The sequence below is a fragment of the Grampus griseus genome (genome assembly GCF_964374135.1).
Source record: "Grampus griseus genome assembly, chromosome: 12".
Classification (NCBI taxonomy): Eukaryota; Metazoa; Chordata; class Mammalia; order Artiodactyla; family Delphinidae; genus Grampus; species Grampus griseus.
In genome coordinates, this window is record NC_139006.1 from 61,806,572 (window position 1) to 61,821,925 (window position 15,354).

Consider the following 15,354-nt stretch of genomic DNA (forward strand, 5'->3'; position numbering starts at 1 on the left):
ACCAACAAATCAGGAGCTTTAAAGAATATCCTAAAGTGTCCCCTAATGCGGCTGGTTTCCTGGTTTCTACCCTCCAAATGCATATAATAGGTGGTCTGATCCAGACTCCAGTCCCTTAGGGAGGTTGGTTAGGCTGCCACTGGGTGTGCCCTGGAGAGCTTTGAACTAACCCAGCCCCAGCCTAGCCTCCCTACACTCCATCTGCTGAAGAAGGTTCTTCTGTGCCATTGGGTGGGGGTGGGACCCCCTGAAGATACCTCTCTGCCCAGCCCTGGACAGTAGAGAAGCAGAATTTCTCTCTTCCATTTGCTGCCACTCCTCATGGCCTGGCTGAGCAGACAGGGGTCCCAGAGAGACCCAGCAGGACCAAGGCCTGAGGCTGATTTCAACCTCAGAAACTTAACTAGCCATAACTCACACTGCATTTTAAAAAGTGGATTATTATAAGTATAATAAATTTTACACATGGGCATACAAATAAATCTTAGTTAGAAATACATTTAATTCTATGGGCTCTGGCTACTGTTTGAGGATAGATTTTGGCCTCGGGAAGCCTAGAGAAATAGCCTGCACCAAAGCTTCATTTCTCCACCCACCCCCTCCACACACGCCCTTCTGTCTCAGCGGGGTAGGCTTCTAACTGCCCCCCTGAAATGCGGTGCTCAGTGGCAACTCTAAGACGATGCTTACATTATCCCCTCCTGAATCTAAATTCAGTCCCTCCACCCCCGAGGTTTCTGGAAGCCTTTCCTGAGTAGCCCTAATGCCCCCTCTTCTGGACTCTCTGACTGCCCAGCTTCTGAATTTGCTGTTTGCTACCCACCTTGTGAGTAGCCTTGTTGGCCCAACACTACTGCAAGTGCCTGCAGCTTCTCCCAAGTCTCAGACCAGTCCTGCACACACACACACACATCCAAAACATTTAGTTTAAGATTATGCAAACCAAAGGTCTACAGTAAAATTCTGTGGGATGTAAATGTCTATTGTGTTCCCAGCCAGATGCATTAGAAGAGAACGATGAAAACAAAGGCTCCTGAGTGAATGAATGGGTACAAAGGGTCAATGTCAATATTGGTTTGTGGACGGAAGTGCTTTGATCTTCCCAGAGAAGTACACTTAGGTTCTCTGTTTTTTGATATTCATTTGGAAAAGGTGGTTTCCTTTTTCTTAACTAAGGGTGTGGACACTCTGAACTGGGCAGGGAGGGTGAAGCTAGAACAAGATTTCCTGGAAACAAACCAAATCACCAGGCCTCCTCCTGGCCACCAGCCTTGAAAAACCACAACTGCTGCTTCAGAGGAGTGACTGGACTCCAGAGGCAACCAAGAAAGAAAATCTCCAAGAGAAAACAAAGAGTGCCTAAGTCCAAGTGCCAAGAGGCAGGGGATTTGGCCTGGAAACTCCTTCCCATGCTACTCAGAAAGCACTGCTGAGAAGCTCTGACTGGCAGATGCAGAATAAGAGGGCCAAGCAGGAAAGAAAACTGCATGAGCACCAAGGTGGCACAGCAGATTTGCCACCAAAAATGAGTATGCCAGGGCTTCCCTGGTGGCGCAGTGGTTGAGAGTCCGCCTGCCGATGTAGGCGACACGGGTTCGTGCCCCGGTCCGGGAAGATCCCACATGCCGCGGGGCGTCTGGGTTCGTGAGCCATGGCTGCTGAGCCTGCACGTCAGGAGCCTGTGCTCCGCAACGGGAGAGGCCACAACAGTGAGAGGCCCGCGTACCGCAAAAAAAAAAAAAAGAATATGCCAAACACATAACTCCATATCCTGCTTCACAGTAGCCCTGACTTCTGTCCCCTAGTTTTCCCATGCTGGTCTCTCCCCATCCTCCAAATGGGCAGTGTACATTTATACCTCAGGACCATTGCACATGATTTTCCCACAGTGGGAATGGCATTTCCTCCATCTTCACTTAAATCCCACCTCTGTTTCAGGGCCACTTCAAATCCCAAGTCCTCTCTGAAATCCTCCTCAAATAATTTGTCCTACAGTCTCCTCTTCCTCTTCAGAGTACCTGGAGTGTTTAATGACATCTCCTCTCATTTGGCTTTTATTATATATTATTTTGTGTCGTTAGTTAATATCTTTTAAAAATTAGTTAAAGCGTATCTGGATTATACCCAACCTTTATCATCCACAATAGCTCCTACATTAATGGTGCTTAAGAAATGTCTGTTAATTGTATGCCAACTACAGACAAGGTATTAAAAAGTTTACAGAGTCAGCATACGATGGAGTTCCTGTAATCAAAGAGACTATCATTCATTTTGGGAGTCAGTAAAAGACACACACATAAAACAAATGTGTATGCATAAAAAAAATGAGAGACTAAAACAGAGTATAAAAGTATACAGAGAAAATATATAATGAATGAGGTGGAAAAGAGGAAAATAGGCTAGAGTCATCAGAAAAGAGAAGACGTAAGATTTAAACTGAATCTTTTAAAGTGACTGGAATTCACACGAGAAATCAGAAGACATTTCAAACCAACTGACAGTGAAGAAAACAACACATCACAATTTATGAGATGCAGAAAAACAGTGCTTTTTCTACAGGGAATTTTCCTCTAGGGAAAATCTTCGTATAGGGAAACTTGTAGCTCCAAATGCTAATATTAGACAAGAAAAAAAGTTTTTAAAATTAACGACCTAAGCTTTCACTTTATGGAACTACAAAAAGAAGAACAAATTTAAATTTGCAGTAACTAGAAGAAAGGAAATAAAAATAGTAGAACACAGTGAAATACAATAGAAATGGCCAAACAGGGACTTCCCTGGTGGTCCAGTGGCTAAGGCTTCATGCTCCCAATGCAGGGGGCCCGGGTTCGATCCCTGGTCAGGGAACTAGATCCCACATGACACAACTAAGAGTTCGCATGCCACAGCTAAAGATTCCGCATGCCACAACTAAAGATTCCACATACCACAACTAAAAATCTCACATGCTGCAACAAAGATCCCATGTGCCACAACCAAGACCCAGCGCAGCCAAATAAATAAAAATAAATTAATTTTTTAAAAAAAGATAAATGGACAAACAATAAAGAAAATTAATGAAACCAAAAGTTAGTCCCTTGAAAAGCTTAATAAAATTGGAAAACCTATAGCTGGGTTGATCAAAAAACAAGAGAGACAGAAAGAAAAAACACAAATTATCAATGTCCTCAATCTGACAAAGGACATCTACAGAAACCTAGAGCTAACAACTTAATGGTGAAAAGACTGAATACTTTCCTCCTAACAAGGAGGAAATAAAGCAAGAAAAAGATAAAGAACATACTTGTTGGAAAGGAAATAGTAAAACTGCCTTTATTTTCAGACAACATGATTGTGTTCACAGAAATTTACTCCCCAAAATGACTAGAACTAATAAATGTAACAGCATTGCAGGGCACAAAGTCAATACACAGAAATCAATTATATTTCTATATACCAGTAGCAAAATCATTTAAATGGCATTAAGGATATAAAATATTCAGGAATATTAAATATTCAAGATATAAATATTTATTCAGGAATAAAATATTCAGGATATAAAATATTCAGGAATAAATGCTTAAATAAATTCAGGAATAAATGCTTAAAAGGTTATACAATACCAGATTTCTTCACTGAAAATTACAACGTTTTGCTGAAAGAAATGAAAATAAAGGTAGACCATGTTTGTTGATTGAAAGAGTAAATATTGTTAAAACATCAATTTTCTCCAAATTGATCTACAGATTCAACACAATCCCATGAAAATCCCAAAAGTCTTTTCTGTAGAAATTTGCCAGTTAGCCTAAAATTTATATGGAATTAAAGGACCTAGAACAAACAGTTTTTTTACATACCACCTGACTTCAAAACTTGCAGGGAAGTTATAGTAATCAAAACAGTACAGTACTGATCTGAGGACAGACAAGTAGATCAATGGAACAGAATACAACCTAGGAATAGACTCACATGTCAATTGACTTTCCAAAAGGTGTCAAAGCCACTCAGTGGGAGAAATGACAGTCTTTTCCACAAGTGGTCCTGGGACAACTGCATAAAGCTGGGGAGAGAAGAGTCTTTGCTCACTGCCCCCACTGCTCCCACTGCACACGATGCACACACAATTAATGTGCGATGGGTCACAGACTCAGATGCAAAACCAAAATATAAAGTTTTGGTTTATTAGTATAGGCAAATACCTTTGAGGCCTTGAGGCAGGAAAAGATTTCCTAGAGAGGACACAAAAAATACGAACTGCTAAAGAAAAAACTGAAAAACTGGACTTCATCAAAATTAAAAACCTCTGCTCATCAAAGGAGATTATTAAGAAAATTAAATGGCAAGCCACATGCTGGGAGAAGATATTCACAATACATATGTCTGTCAAAGGACTTGTAACCAGAACATATAAATAACTTCAAATTAATAAAAATATAAGCAACCCAATAAAAACTGGGCATAATACTTGAACTTCATAAATACTTCATAAAAGATATTCCTTTGGCCAAAAAACTCATGAAAAGTTGCTTAACATGACAGGGAAATTCAAATTAAAGTCACAATGATATCTACTTCATGCCCACTAGAACAGCTGAAATTAAAAAGTCAACACTGAATGTAGGCAAGGATGTTGAACTATCAGAACTCTTATTCTGGGAGTGTGAAAATGGTACAATCATTTTGAAAAAAATGGGAATTTCTCAAAAAGCTAAACATGCACATATCATATGACCCAAAGTTCTACTCCAAAACATTTATCCAAGTGAAAGAAAAACATATGTCCACAAAAAGACCTCTACAAGAAGGTTCATAGGACTTTTACTCACAATAGCCCCAAACTGGAAACAACCCAATGCCTAACAGTCGATGGATGATAAACAATGTGTGGTATATTCATACAATGGAATACTACACAGCAATAAAAAGGAAAGAACTACTGACACTGAAACAACATGGATGAATCTCAAAAACATTATGCTAATGAAAGATGCTAGATGCAAAAAGTATTTACTGCATGATCCCGTTTATATGAAGTTCTAGGACAGGAAAGCAGTTCTAGGACTTACTTCTATGGTAAAAGAAGTAAGAACAGTGACTGCCTGAGTCAGGGGAGAAATTGAGGGTGTACTGGGAAGAGCCATGAGGGAACTTCCTGGAATGATGGAAACACATCCAATCAAGATCTTTCCATAGAGGTGTGAGTTGTACAGGAATATGCAGTTTTCAAAACTCGATCTGTGTGCTTCATCTTATGTAAATTATACCTCAAAAAATTAAAAGCCCAAAAAAAATTGATTAGGAGTCAGAAGAATAATGGGAGGGAGGCAGTCACTAGAAGGAACAGAGGTAGATAAGCCTTGAAAATTGATCCGGTCTTGGAGTCCCGGGTGAGGCAGGGAGATGAAAAAGAAGGAGGGGCAGATCCAACCACACAGCAACCTCCCAAAGACCCAGAATGTAAGGTTTAATAATGCTCAAATTATAAAGAGGTAAATAGCATTCAAGTTTTTTGTTTGTTTGGTTGGTTGGGTTTTTTTTGCATTCAAGTTTTAATCAGTGGATCAGTATTTTTTTTTTTTTTTTTTTTTTTTCTTTTTTTTTTTTTTTTTTTTTTTTTTTTTTTTTATTTTTTTTTTTTTGGATCAGTATTTTAATCATAAAGCCACTTAAGGGACTTCCCTGGTGGTCCAGGGGTTAAGAATCCGCCTTTCAATGCAAGGGACGCAGGTTCAATCCCTGGTCAGGGAACTAAGATCCCACATGCCGTGGGGCAACTAAGCCCATGTGCCGCAACTACTGAGCCCGCGCACCACAACTACTGAGCCCACGCACTCTGGAGCCCTCATGCCCGCAGCTAGAGAGAAGGCTGCACACTGCAGCGAAGATCCTGGGTGCCGCAACTAAGACCCAATGCAGCCAAATAAATAAATTAATTGAAAAAAATAAATAAAGCCACTTAAATTTCTTTAAGACAAAAATTTTGCCAGGTCCAGCAATGAGCACGTGTGCCACATCCAGGACATGTGTGATCCAAAGAATAATAAAAACAGTCTTGCTGTGATGCCAGCGGCCAGTCCAGACCAGGTGGTGGTGTGGGTTCAGAGAAGGAAATCTCCGTGGGCTGCCTGGTGGAGGATAACTCCACTGCCGCCAGCTCCCCCAACCCACCCCTAACACTCAGGTCTGGTCTCCCTCAATCCAGGCACATGTACTCCTCCTTCCTGCCCAGCCCTGAGGCTCATGTTGCAGGGGCCTCTGAGAACTTGTTTCCAGAGACCTTTTCTACCATGTGGCCACTAGGCAGAAGGGGAAGGCAGAGGGAGAGCAAAAGATACCTGCAGCCTCCAAAGCCACCATCAGAATTATGGTGCTACCACCAGAGCGTCCCCACATCCAGTTCTGTGCTGCACCTCACGTCCATCCTATCATGGCATCTGCTACACAGTTTCAGTTTCTCTAGATGTGGGCTCCAAGGACCACCTGTGCCAGAATCACCCAAGCAGCTTGGTAAACAGGCAGTCCCCCAGTTCTCACCCCAGACCTGCTGATTCTGAACCTTGGGTGGGGGAGTCTCCACTTCTTACACTCTTCCAAGGACCGTAATGCCGTTTGAGAACTGCTGCCATAGAAATTACAAAAGACGATAGAACAATCATGGCTCCTGCCTTGAGGAAAGCAGGATACTTGCATGTGAAACTAGAGAACACAGCAGAATGGGGCAGGAAAGAATGACTGTTAGTAAATGCAAAGGAGAAGAGGCCAGGGAAGACTCTCCATGGTTTGCATTTTATTTTATAACCTCCAATTTTGAGTAAAAAATGCAAATTGGCATTGGTGCCCTTTGGAAGCCCAGAGAGCCCCATTAGAATCGGGAGAAGGCACTGACTTTGCATTACACACAAAGGTTGAGTTTGTTTGAAGACTGGCCATGGGATGTGTTAATGTACTATACTTTGCATTAAAGGACCACAGTATGCGCCATATAAACACAGTGAGACAGGAGCTATTTCCACGTTTACAGCTGGAGAAAATAAGACACAAGGAAAAGGAGTTCTCCTTATCACTTCCTCCAACCACAATGAAAGATCTGAACTCTCAACCAACAATATTATTCAAATCTCCATTATTTATTAAAAGCTATATGGCAACAGAAGACTTGGGATGAAGACCGAGGACTTCATTTTACCTCCCTCTGTTCTCAACCTTGATCTTTCTTTCCTATCTCTTTTACTAGAAGAGGTAAAACTAAATGGATCAAACTCACCTTGTCTGCAAATATGGATTGCTTATTGTTAATTAATATTAATAATTCGGGCCAATATACAGTGAATGTTTGCTGTGTTCCAAATAGCATACCAAGTATTTTGCATGGGACATTTTGTTTAATTCTTGTAACAATCCTATGACATAAGTATAATTATTATCTTCATTTTACAGGACAAGAAACTGTGGCTCTGTACTCTGAAACCACTCGACCACACAGCTTCTCTTGTTTGAGGATAAGAACCAAATCTAACTTTTTGCCAGTCAGCCTACTTCCCTACAGTTCTAAATGGGACATACGCAGGCTTTAACGCCACACTTGGGTTTGAGCCCTGGTTCTACCACACACAAGCTATGTGACTTGGAGCTAAGTAGCTCAATCCCTCCTTACTAGACTATAAAATGGGGATATTGGAAGGACCAAATGAGATAATGTACTTTGAGTTTATCAAGTGCTTCACAAACTAAAGGAATTAAGGCAGACACATCAAGATTTTTCAAGACCAGGCCACATAAACAAAAAAGCATATGTGTTTGAACAATACAATTTTTTTTTCACTGAAAGCAGACAACAGTGAAATAAATGCACCTGTTAGCTATTCAAAAGTAAGTATGTCATCATCTGAGGAAGCAGCTGGAAAGGTGTCAGGGATACCTCAGCAAAGGATATGGAAACTGCCATTTTCAGGCATGAAAAACCTAAAGTCAAAGTCATTACAATGGTTGTGCCCTTAAGCCTTCTCTTAAGCAATAATAATGGATTGTGAAGGCAAGAATAAGACCCCACCCCAGCTCCCACGCCAGCCTTGTTCTACGAGCCCACAGCCCCAGCTCTGTCTAGACTGGATCCACACTTGACATTTTCACATGTCTAAGTGTCCCTCCTGTCAAGTCAGCAGGTCAATTACAAAGGCAACTCTACTCAACTGAAAATACTTTAAGTGAAAGATAAACCGGAGAAAGTGTGCAATGCAAAAACTCCACATAAGGAAAAAAAATGACTAGAAGGATGTGCACCCAAATGTTGAAAGCAATTCTCTTCTTAGCGTGCTTCCATATTTTCTACATTTTCTATAATATCCTTACATTGCTTTTATAACCTGAAGTCTTTCTCCCTACGTCCATCCCTTAAAGATGGCAAATTGAAGTCTTGTTTCTCTCTCATCTGTTCCCAGGCCCCACTAAAATAACAAATGATCCACAGCAACAGCAGAAAATAGGAAAGGGCCCAATGAGGAAGGTGCACATTTGTAGGAATTTCTGTAATATAAAAAACAGATAGGACTAGATGGGCAGGGGTCAGAAGCCAGTATTCCAAACTACACAAAACAGAAGAAAGCCCACAAACATTCCCAGCAAAGCCCTAGAAAATCCCAAGCTCAAATCAGCAGGGGCTGAAACTGGAGCAGCCATGGAAATACCAGGAGGGTGTCTGTAGGACACCGGAAACCCAGCCAGTGCCCTGCCCCAGAGCAGCTAACTCTGAATTTTGTACCAGAGCCACAGCTGGTGAGGACTCCACCCTGCAGCAGGCTCCTCGCAAGGGCACAAAGACCAGAACGGCAATGGGGCACTGTCCCTAGGCACCACCAAAGCTTGCACACTAAAAATTGAAGGAAAAAAAGGTTCTGCACCATTATCAAGTCCTGTAAATACCCTTCACTTCCAGGGTAACACCTTTCCCACTTTCTTACTGCAGACAGAGGCAAAAATATCAGAAATTGTCATTATTTTTAGATTACATAATTATCTACTTGGAAACCAGAGATTATCAAGTGAAAAGCTAGGAACTGAATTAAATATTTTTTTAAAAATCAACAGTTTTCTTATATATCAATAATAACCACTTAAAATGTAGTTTAAAATACAAAATCCTATTCATAATGCTAATAAAACCTATAAAATACCTAGGAATAAGCCTTTTTGAAGGAACACTATAAAACATTACTAAAAAAATACAAAGATCTCAAAACATTTAGAAATATATCCTAGTCCAAGATGGGAAAGTCCAATATTGGAAAGATTCAATTCTCCCCACATAACCTACCAAGTTAAAATAATTTCAATCAAGGGACTTCTCTGGTGGCACAGTGTTTAAGAATCTGCCTGCCAATGCAGAGGACACAGGTTTGAGCCCTGGTCCAGGAAGATCCCACATGTCATGGAGCAACTAAGCCCGTGCGCCACAACTACTGAGCCCACGTGCCACGACTACTGAAGCCCGCGCCCCTAGAGCCTGTGCTCCTCAACAGGAGAAGCCACCACAGTGAGAAGACTGTACACCACAATGAAGAGTAGCCCCCACTCACTGCATCTAGAGAAAGCCCACACACAGCAACGAAGACCCAATGCAGTCGAAAATAAATAAATACATTTCTAAATAATGATAATTTCAGTCAAAATCTTAATGGAATTTCTTTTTAAATTTAAGTTCATTCTAAAACCAACCTAATATGACCCAGCAATCCCACTATTGGGCATATACCCTGAGAAAACCATAATTCAAAGAGTCAAGTACCACAATGTTCATTGCAGCTCTACTTACAATAGCCAGGACATGGAAGCAACCTAAGTGTCCATCAACAGATGAATGGATAAAGAAGATGTGGCACATATATACAATGGAATATTACTCAGCCATAAAAAGAAATGAAATTGAGTTATTTGTAGTGAGGTGGATGGACCTAGAGTCTGTCATACAGAGTGAAGTAAGTCAGAAAGAGAAAAACAAATACCGTATGCTAACACATATATATGGAATCTAAAAGTAAAAAAAAAAAAAAGGTTCTGAAGAACCTAGGGGCAGGACAGGTATAAAGACTCAGATGTAGAGAATGGACTTGAGGACACAGGGAGGGGGAAGGGTAAGCTGGGACGAAGTGAGAGAGTGGCATGGACATATATACACTACCAAATGCAAAATAGCTAGTAGTGGGAAGCAGCCACATAGTACAGGGAGATCAGCTTGGTGCTTTGTGACCACCTAGAGGGGTGGGATAGGGAGGGAGGGAGGGAGACGCAAGAGGGAGGAGATATGGGGATATACGTATACATATAGCTGACTCACTCTGTCATACAGCAGAAACTAACACAACATTGTAAAACAATTATACTCCAATAAAGATGTTAAAAAAATAAATAAAGCAAAGAAGAATTTTCTGGGGAAAAAATTTAAAAACAACCTAAAAAGAATAAGTGAATGAAAATAGACCCTAAAATGTTGAAAAGATGAATAAGTGAAGACGTACCCTACCATGTAAAAACGAGTATAAGTAATCAAAAATTTTCAAAGTACTATGTTATGACACTGAGAACTGATAATCAGGTAAATAAAATACAAACAACAGTCCAGGAATGGCCTTATGTATGTATGGGGATTTAATATATGATAAAGGAAGCATTTACAACCAGAAAGAAAATGATGCCTTGTTCAATAAATATTATTGTAACAATGACTGTTCATTTTGCCAAAAACTAAATATAGAGCCCTTTCTAACACAGCACTCTAAAATAAATATCTGATGAATTAAAGATCTAAACATGGAAATCACAAACATGTAAAAAGAAAATATAGAATGTATATATTTTTAAAATATTGAGGTAAGAGATTTTTTTCTAAGTATGACTCCAAACTTAGAAGAAAAGACTAACAGATTAGCCTACTCTGAAAATAGGGTTTACCAAAATTGACACCATTTGAGATAGAAAGCTGAGAAAGGCCAATTTCCTTAGAAGAAACAGAGAAAGTAATCAAGGAGCAGAAAAAAGCAACATAACTGGATGTTTTTACAGGAGAATGGAACTCTACCGAATCTTCAGGAAAAAAAACATATTCCTAAGGTCCATAAATTGATCGGGAATGAAAGACAGTGTATTAGTTCACTTTATAAAGCAAGTATAAAACAATACTTAAGCTCAATAGAGTATAAAAAAGAAACTTACTAATATCATTTATGAATATTAATCAAAAAGTACTAAATAAAATATTAGCAAAAATAATCCATTACCACATTAAGAAGAGACTATACCATGACTGAGTGGGACTTATTCCAAGAATGAAAAGTTGGTTGAATATGAGGAAATTTATTAACCTAATAAGTCATTTTAATAAATCAAAAAGAAAAATCATCTGGATAGCTACATGTAAAAGAATAAAATTAGAACATTCTCTAACACCAGATACAAAAATAAACTCAAGATAGATTGAAGACCTAAATGTAAGACTGGAAACTATAAAACTCCTAGAGGAGGGTGAGAGGGAGGGAGACACAAGAAGAAGAGATATGGGGATATATGTATATGTATAGCTGATTCACTTTGTTATAAAGCAGAAACTAACACACCACTGGAAAGCAATCATACTCCAATAAAGATGTTAAAAAAAAAGAAAATAAGAAAAAAAAAAAGAAATACAAGGAAGACAGCAAATGCCAACACCACAATTCTTCCTCAGGAATTTGTCATCTTGTCTGTCATCTTAAAGGGTGCCCTATTATACTGTTCACATGCTGTATATTTGTTAGTCCTACTGTACAGAACATCACAATGGTTCTTTTGTTCTTTTATTATCTTATATATATATTTGGCATTAAATTTGATATCATGAAAAATAAAAAAAATAAAAATAAACAAATGGGACCTAACTTTCCTTTGCATGGCAAAGGAAACCATCAACAAAACCAAAAGACAACCTACTGAATGGGAGAAAATATTTGTAAATGATATGACCAATAAGGGGTCAATATCCAACATATATGAACAGTTCATACAACTCAACATCAAAAAAAAAAAAACCCGATTAAAAAATGGGCAGAAGAACTGAATAGACATTTTTCCAAAGAGGAAATGCAGATGGCCTACATGATAAGATGCTCAACATTGCTAATCATCAGGGAAATGCAAATCAAAACCACAATGAGATATCACCTCACACCTGTCAGAATGGCCATCATCAAAAAGAACACAAATAACAAATGTTGGCAAGGATGTGGAGAAAAGGGAACACTTGTACACTGTTGGTGGGAACACAAATTGGTGCAGCTACTGTGGAAAACAGTATGGAGATTTCTCAAGAAACCAAAAATTGACCCAGCAATTCCACTCCTAGGTATATATATGAAAAAAACCCAAAAACACTAAGTCGAAAAGATACACGCACCCCACTGTTTCTAGCAGCATTATTTACAATTGCCAAGATATGGATGCAACCTAAGTGTCCATCAACAGATGAATGGATAAAGATGATGTGATACACACACACACACACACACACACACACACACACACACACACACACACCAAAATATTACTCAGCCATAAAAAAGAATGAAAATTTTCCATGTGCAGCAATGTGGATGGACTTGGAGGGCATTACGCTAAGTGAAATAAGTCAGAGAAAGACAAATACTGTATGATATCACTTATATACTTATATGTGGAATCTAAAAAATACAATAAACTAGTTAATATAACAAAAAAGCAGACTCACAGACACAGAGAACAAACTAGTAGTTACCAGTGCAGAGCAGGAACAGGAGAGTGGCAATATGGAGATGGGGGTTGGGAGGTACAAATTATTAGGTATAGAATGGGTTGCAGGGATGTGCTGTGCAGCCCGGGGAATATAGCCAATATATATATTTTTTCTTTTGCAGTACGTGGGTCTCTCACTGTTGTGGCCTCTCCCCTTGCGGAGCCCAGGCTCCGGACACGCAGGCTCAGCGGCCATGGCTCACGGGCCCAGCCGCTCCATGGCATGTGGGATCTTCCCAGACCGGGGCACAAACCTGTGTCCCCTGCATCGGCAGGCAGACTCTCAACCACTGTGCCACCAGGGAAGCCCTAGAGCCAATATTTTGCAATGGCTATAGATGCAATGTAACCTTTGGGAATTGTGGATAACTATGTTGTGCTTCTGTAAATTGTATGCCATTATGCACATCTATACTTCAATAAAAAATAAAATTTAAAAAAAAACATGACTTTCTCCATAGATGTAGACTGAATAATGGACCCCAAAGATACCTAGGTCTTAATCCCTGGACTCCATGAATTTTATCTTTTATGGAAAAAGAGTCTTTGCAGATATGATTAAGTTAAGGATACTGAAATAGGGAGATTATCCTGGATTAGCTGGGTGGGCCCTAAATGCAATCACAAATGTTCTTCTAAGAGACAAGCAGAGGGAGATTTGACACAGAAAAGGAAAAAGCATGTGACCATGGAGGCAAGATTGAGTAATGTGACCACAAGCCAAGAAACTCCAACAGCCACCAGAAGCTGGAAAAGATGAGGAATTGATTCTCTCCTAGAACTTCCAGAGGGAGTGTGGCCCTGCTGACACTTTGATTCCATCTCAGTGAAACTGATTTGGGACTTCTGAACTCCAGGACTGTAAGAGAATACATTTCTGTTGTTTTAAGCCACCAAGTTTGTGGTGATTTGTTACAGCAGTCGCAGGAAAGTAATGAAAGGCCACAAAAGATTTTGACAGTATTCAACACCCATTTCTGATTTTAAAAGAAAGTCAAGAAAATAGGAATTGATGGTACTCTCTTAAGATGAATATACTGAATATATATTCATGCCCATATCTCCACTACTTTATACTGGAGGTATTAACCAATACAGTTTGAGAAGATAAATCAATTAGAAGCATAAGAGTAGGAAAATAAATAAAACCATCTTTACTTGCAGATAATATAATACAAATAGAAAGATTCTGTCATTAAAATGTCAGTTCTTAGTTAATTTTAAAACGCAATGCTGGGGAATTTCCTGGTGGTCCAGCGGTTAGCACTCGGCACTTTCATTGCAGGGGCCCTGGTCCAGGAACTAAGAACCCTCAAGCCACGCAGTGCAGCCAAAGAAACACAACATAATATTATCCCAATAAAAATACCAACAAGTAATTTTTTTTTTTTTTTTTTGCAGTACACAGGCCTCTCACTGTTGTGGCCTCTCCCGTTGCAGAACACAGGCTCCGGACGCACAGGCTCAGCGGCCATGGCTCACAGGCCTAGCCGCTCTGCGGCATGTGGGATCTTCCCAGACCGGGGCACGAACCAGTGTCCCCTGCATCGGCAGGCAGACTCTCAACCGCTGCGCCACCAGAGAAGCCCCAACAAGTAATTTTTTACATAGTAAACAAAGTTCACATGGAAAACATAAAAATACAAAAACAGCAAGGAAAAAACTGACAAAAGTTATGAGGGAAGCCAGCCCTACCAGACATTTAAACATATTATAAATGCTGCCTAATTAAAACAGTGTGGTACTGCTGCATAAATAGCCACACAGACCAGTGGAATGGAATATAAAATCCAGAAATAGACCCAAGTACACAGAGAAATTTAATATATGCTAAAGGTAGCTTCTCACATCACTGGGGCAAAAATGGAATTTTTCATAAGTGGTTCTGGGACAACTGTTAGCCACTTAGAAAATGATAAAAATAGATCCAAACCCAATACTATATACAAGAAATTCAAAATAGATCAGAGATCTTAATGGAAAAACATGAAACCACACAAGTACTAGAAGTAAACATTCAAAAAGGTTTTCTAATCATAACAAAATCCAACTGCAATAAAAGTTTCATAAATTTTATCACCTACGGAATTCCCTGGCAGTCCAGTGGTTAGGACTACACACGTCCACTGCAGGGGGCATGGGTTCGATCTCTGGACGGGAAACAAAGATCCCGCATGCTGCAGCATGGACAAAAAAAAAAAATTTTGATCACCTAAAAAGAAAAACTTTTCATAGTAAAAATAACAATTAAGACACACCTCTTAGATAGCCTCATCCACCAGAGGGCAGACAGCAGAAGCAAGAAGAACTACAATCCTGCAGCCTGTGGAACTAAAACCACATTCACAGAAAGATAAACAAGATGAAAAGGCAGAGGGCTATGTACCAGATGAAGGAACAAGATAAAACTCCAGATACACAACTAAATGAAGCAGAGATAGGCAACCTTCCAGAAAAAGAATTCAGAATAATGATAGTGAAGATGATCCAGGATCTCAGAAAAAGAATGGAGGCAAAGATCGAGAAGATGCAAGAAATGTTTAACAAAGTCCTAGAAGAATGAAAGAACAAACAAACAGA

General features: G+C 39.6%; 1 protein-coding gene across 1 annotated transcript in view; it reads right to left on the minus strand.

Annotated features, from left to right (window-relative positions):
* The window catches only part of PSTPIP2 (proline-serine-threonine phosphatase interacting protein 2), an 84,170-nt gene that overhangs the window by 34,311 nt on the left and 34,505 nt on the right, over window positions 1–15,354 (minus strand). The window lies entirely within an intron of this gene.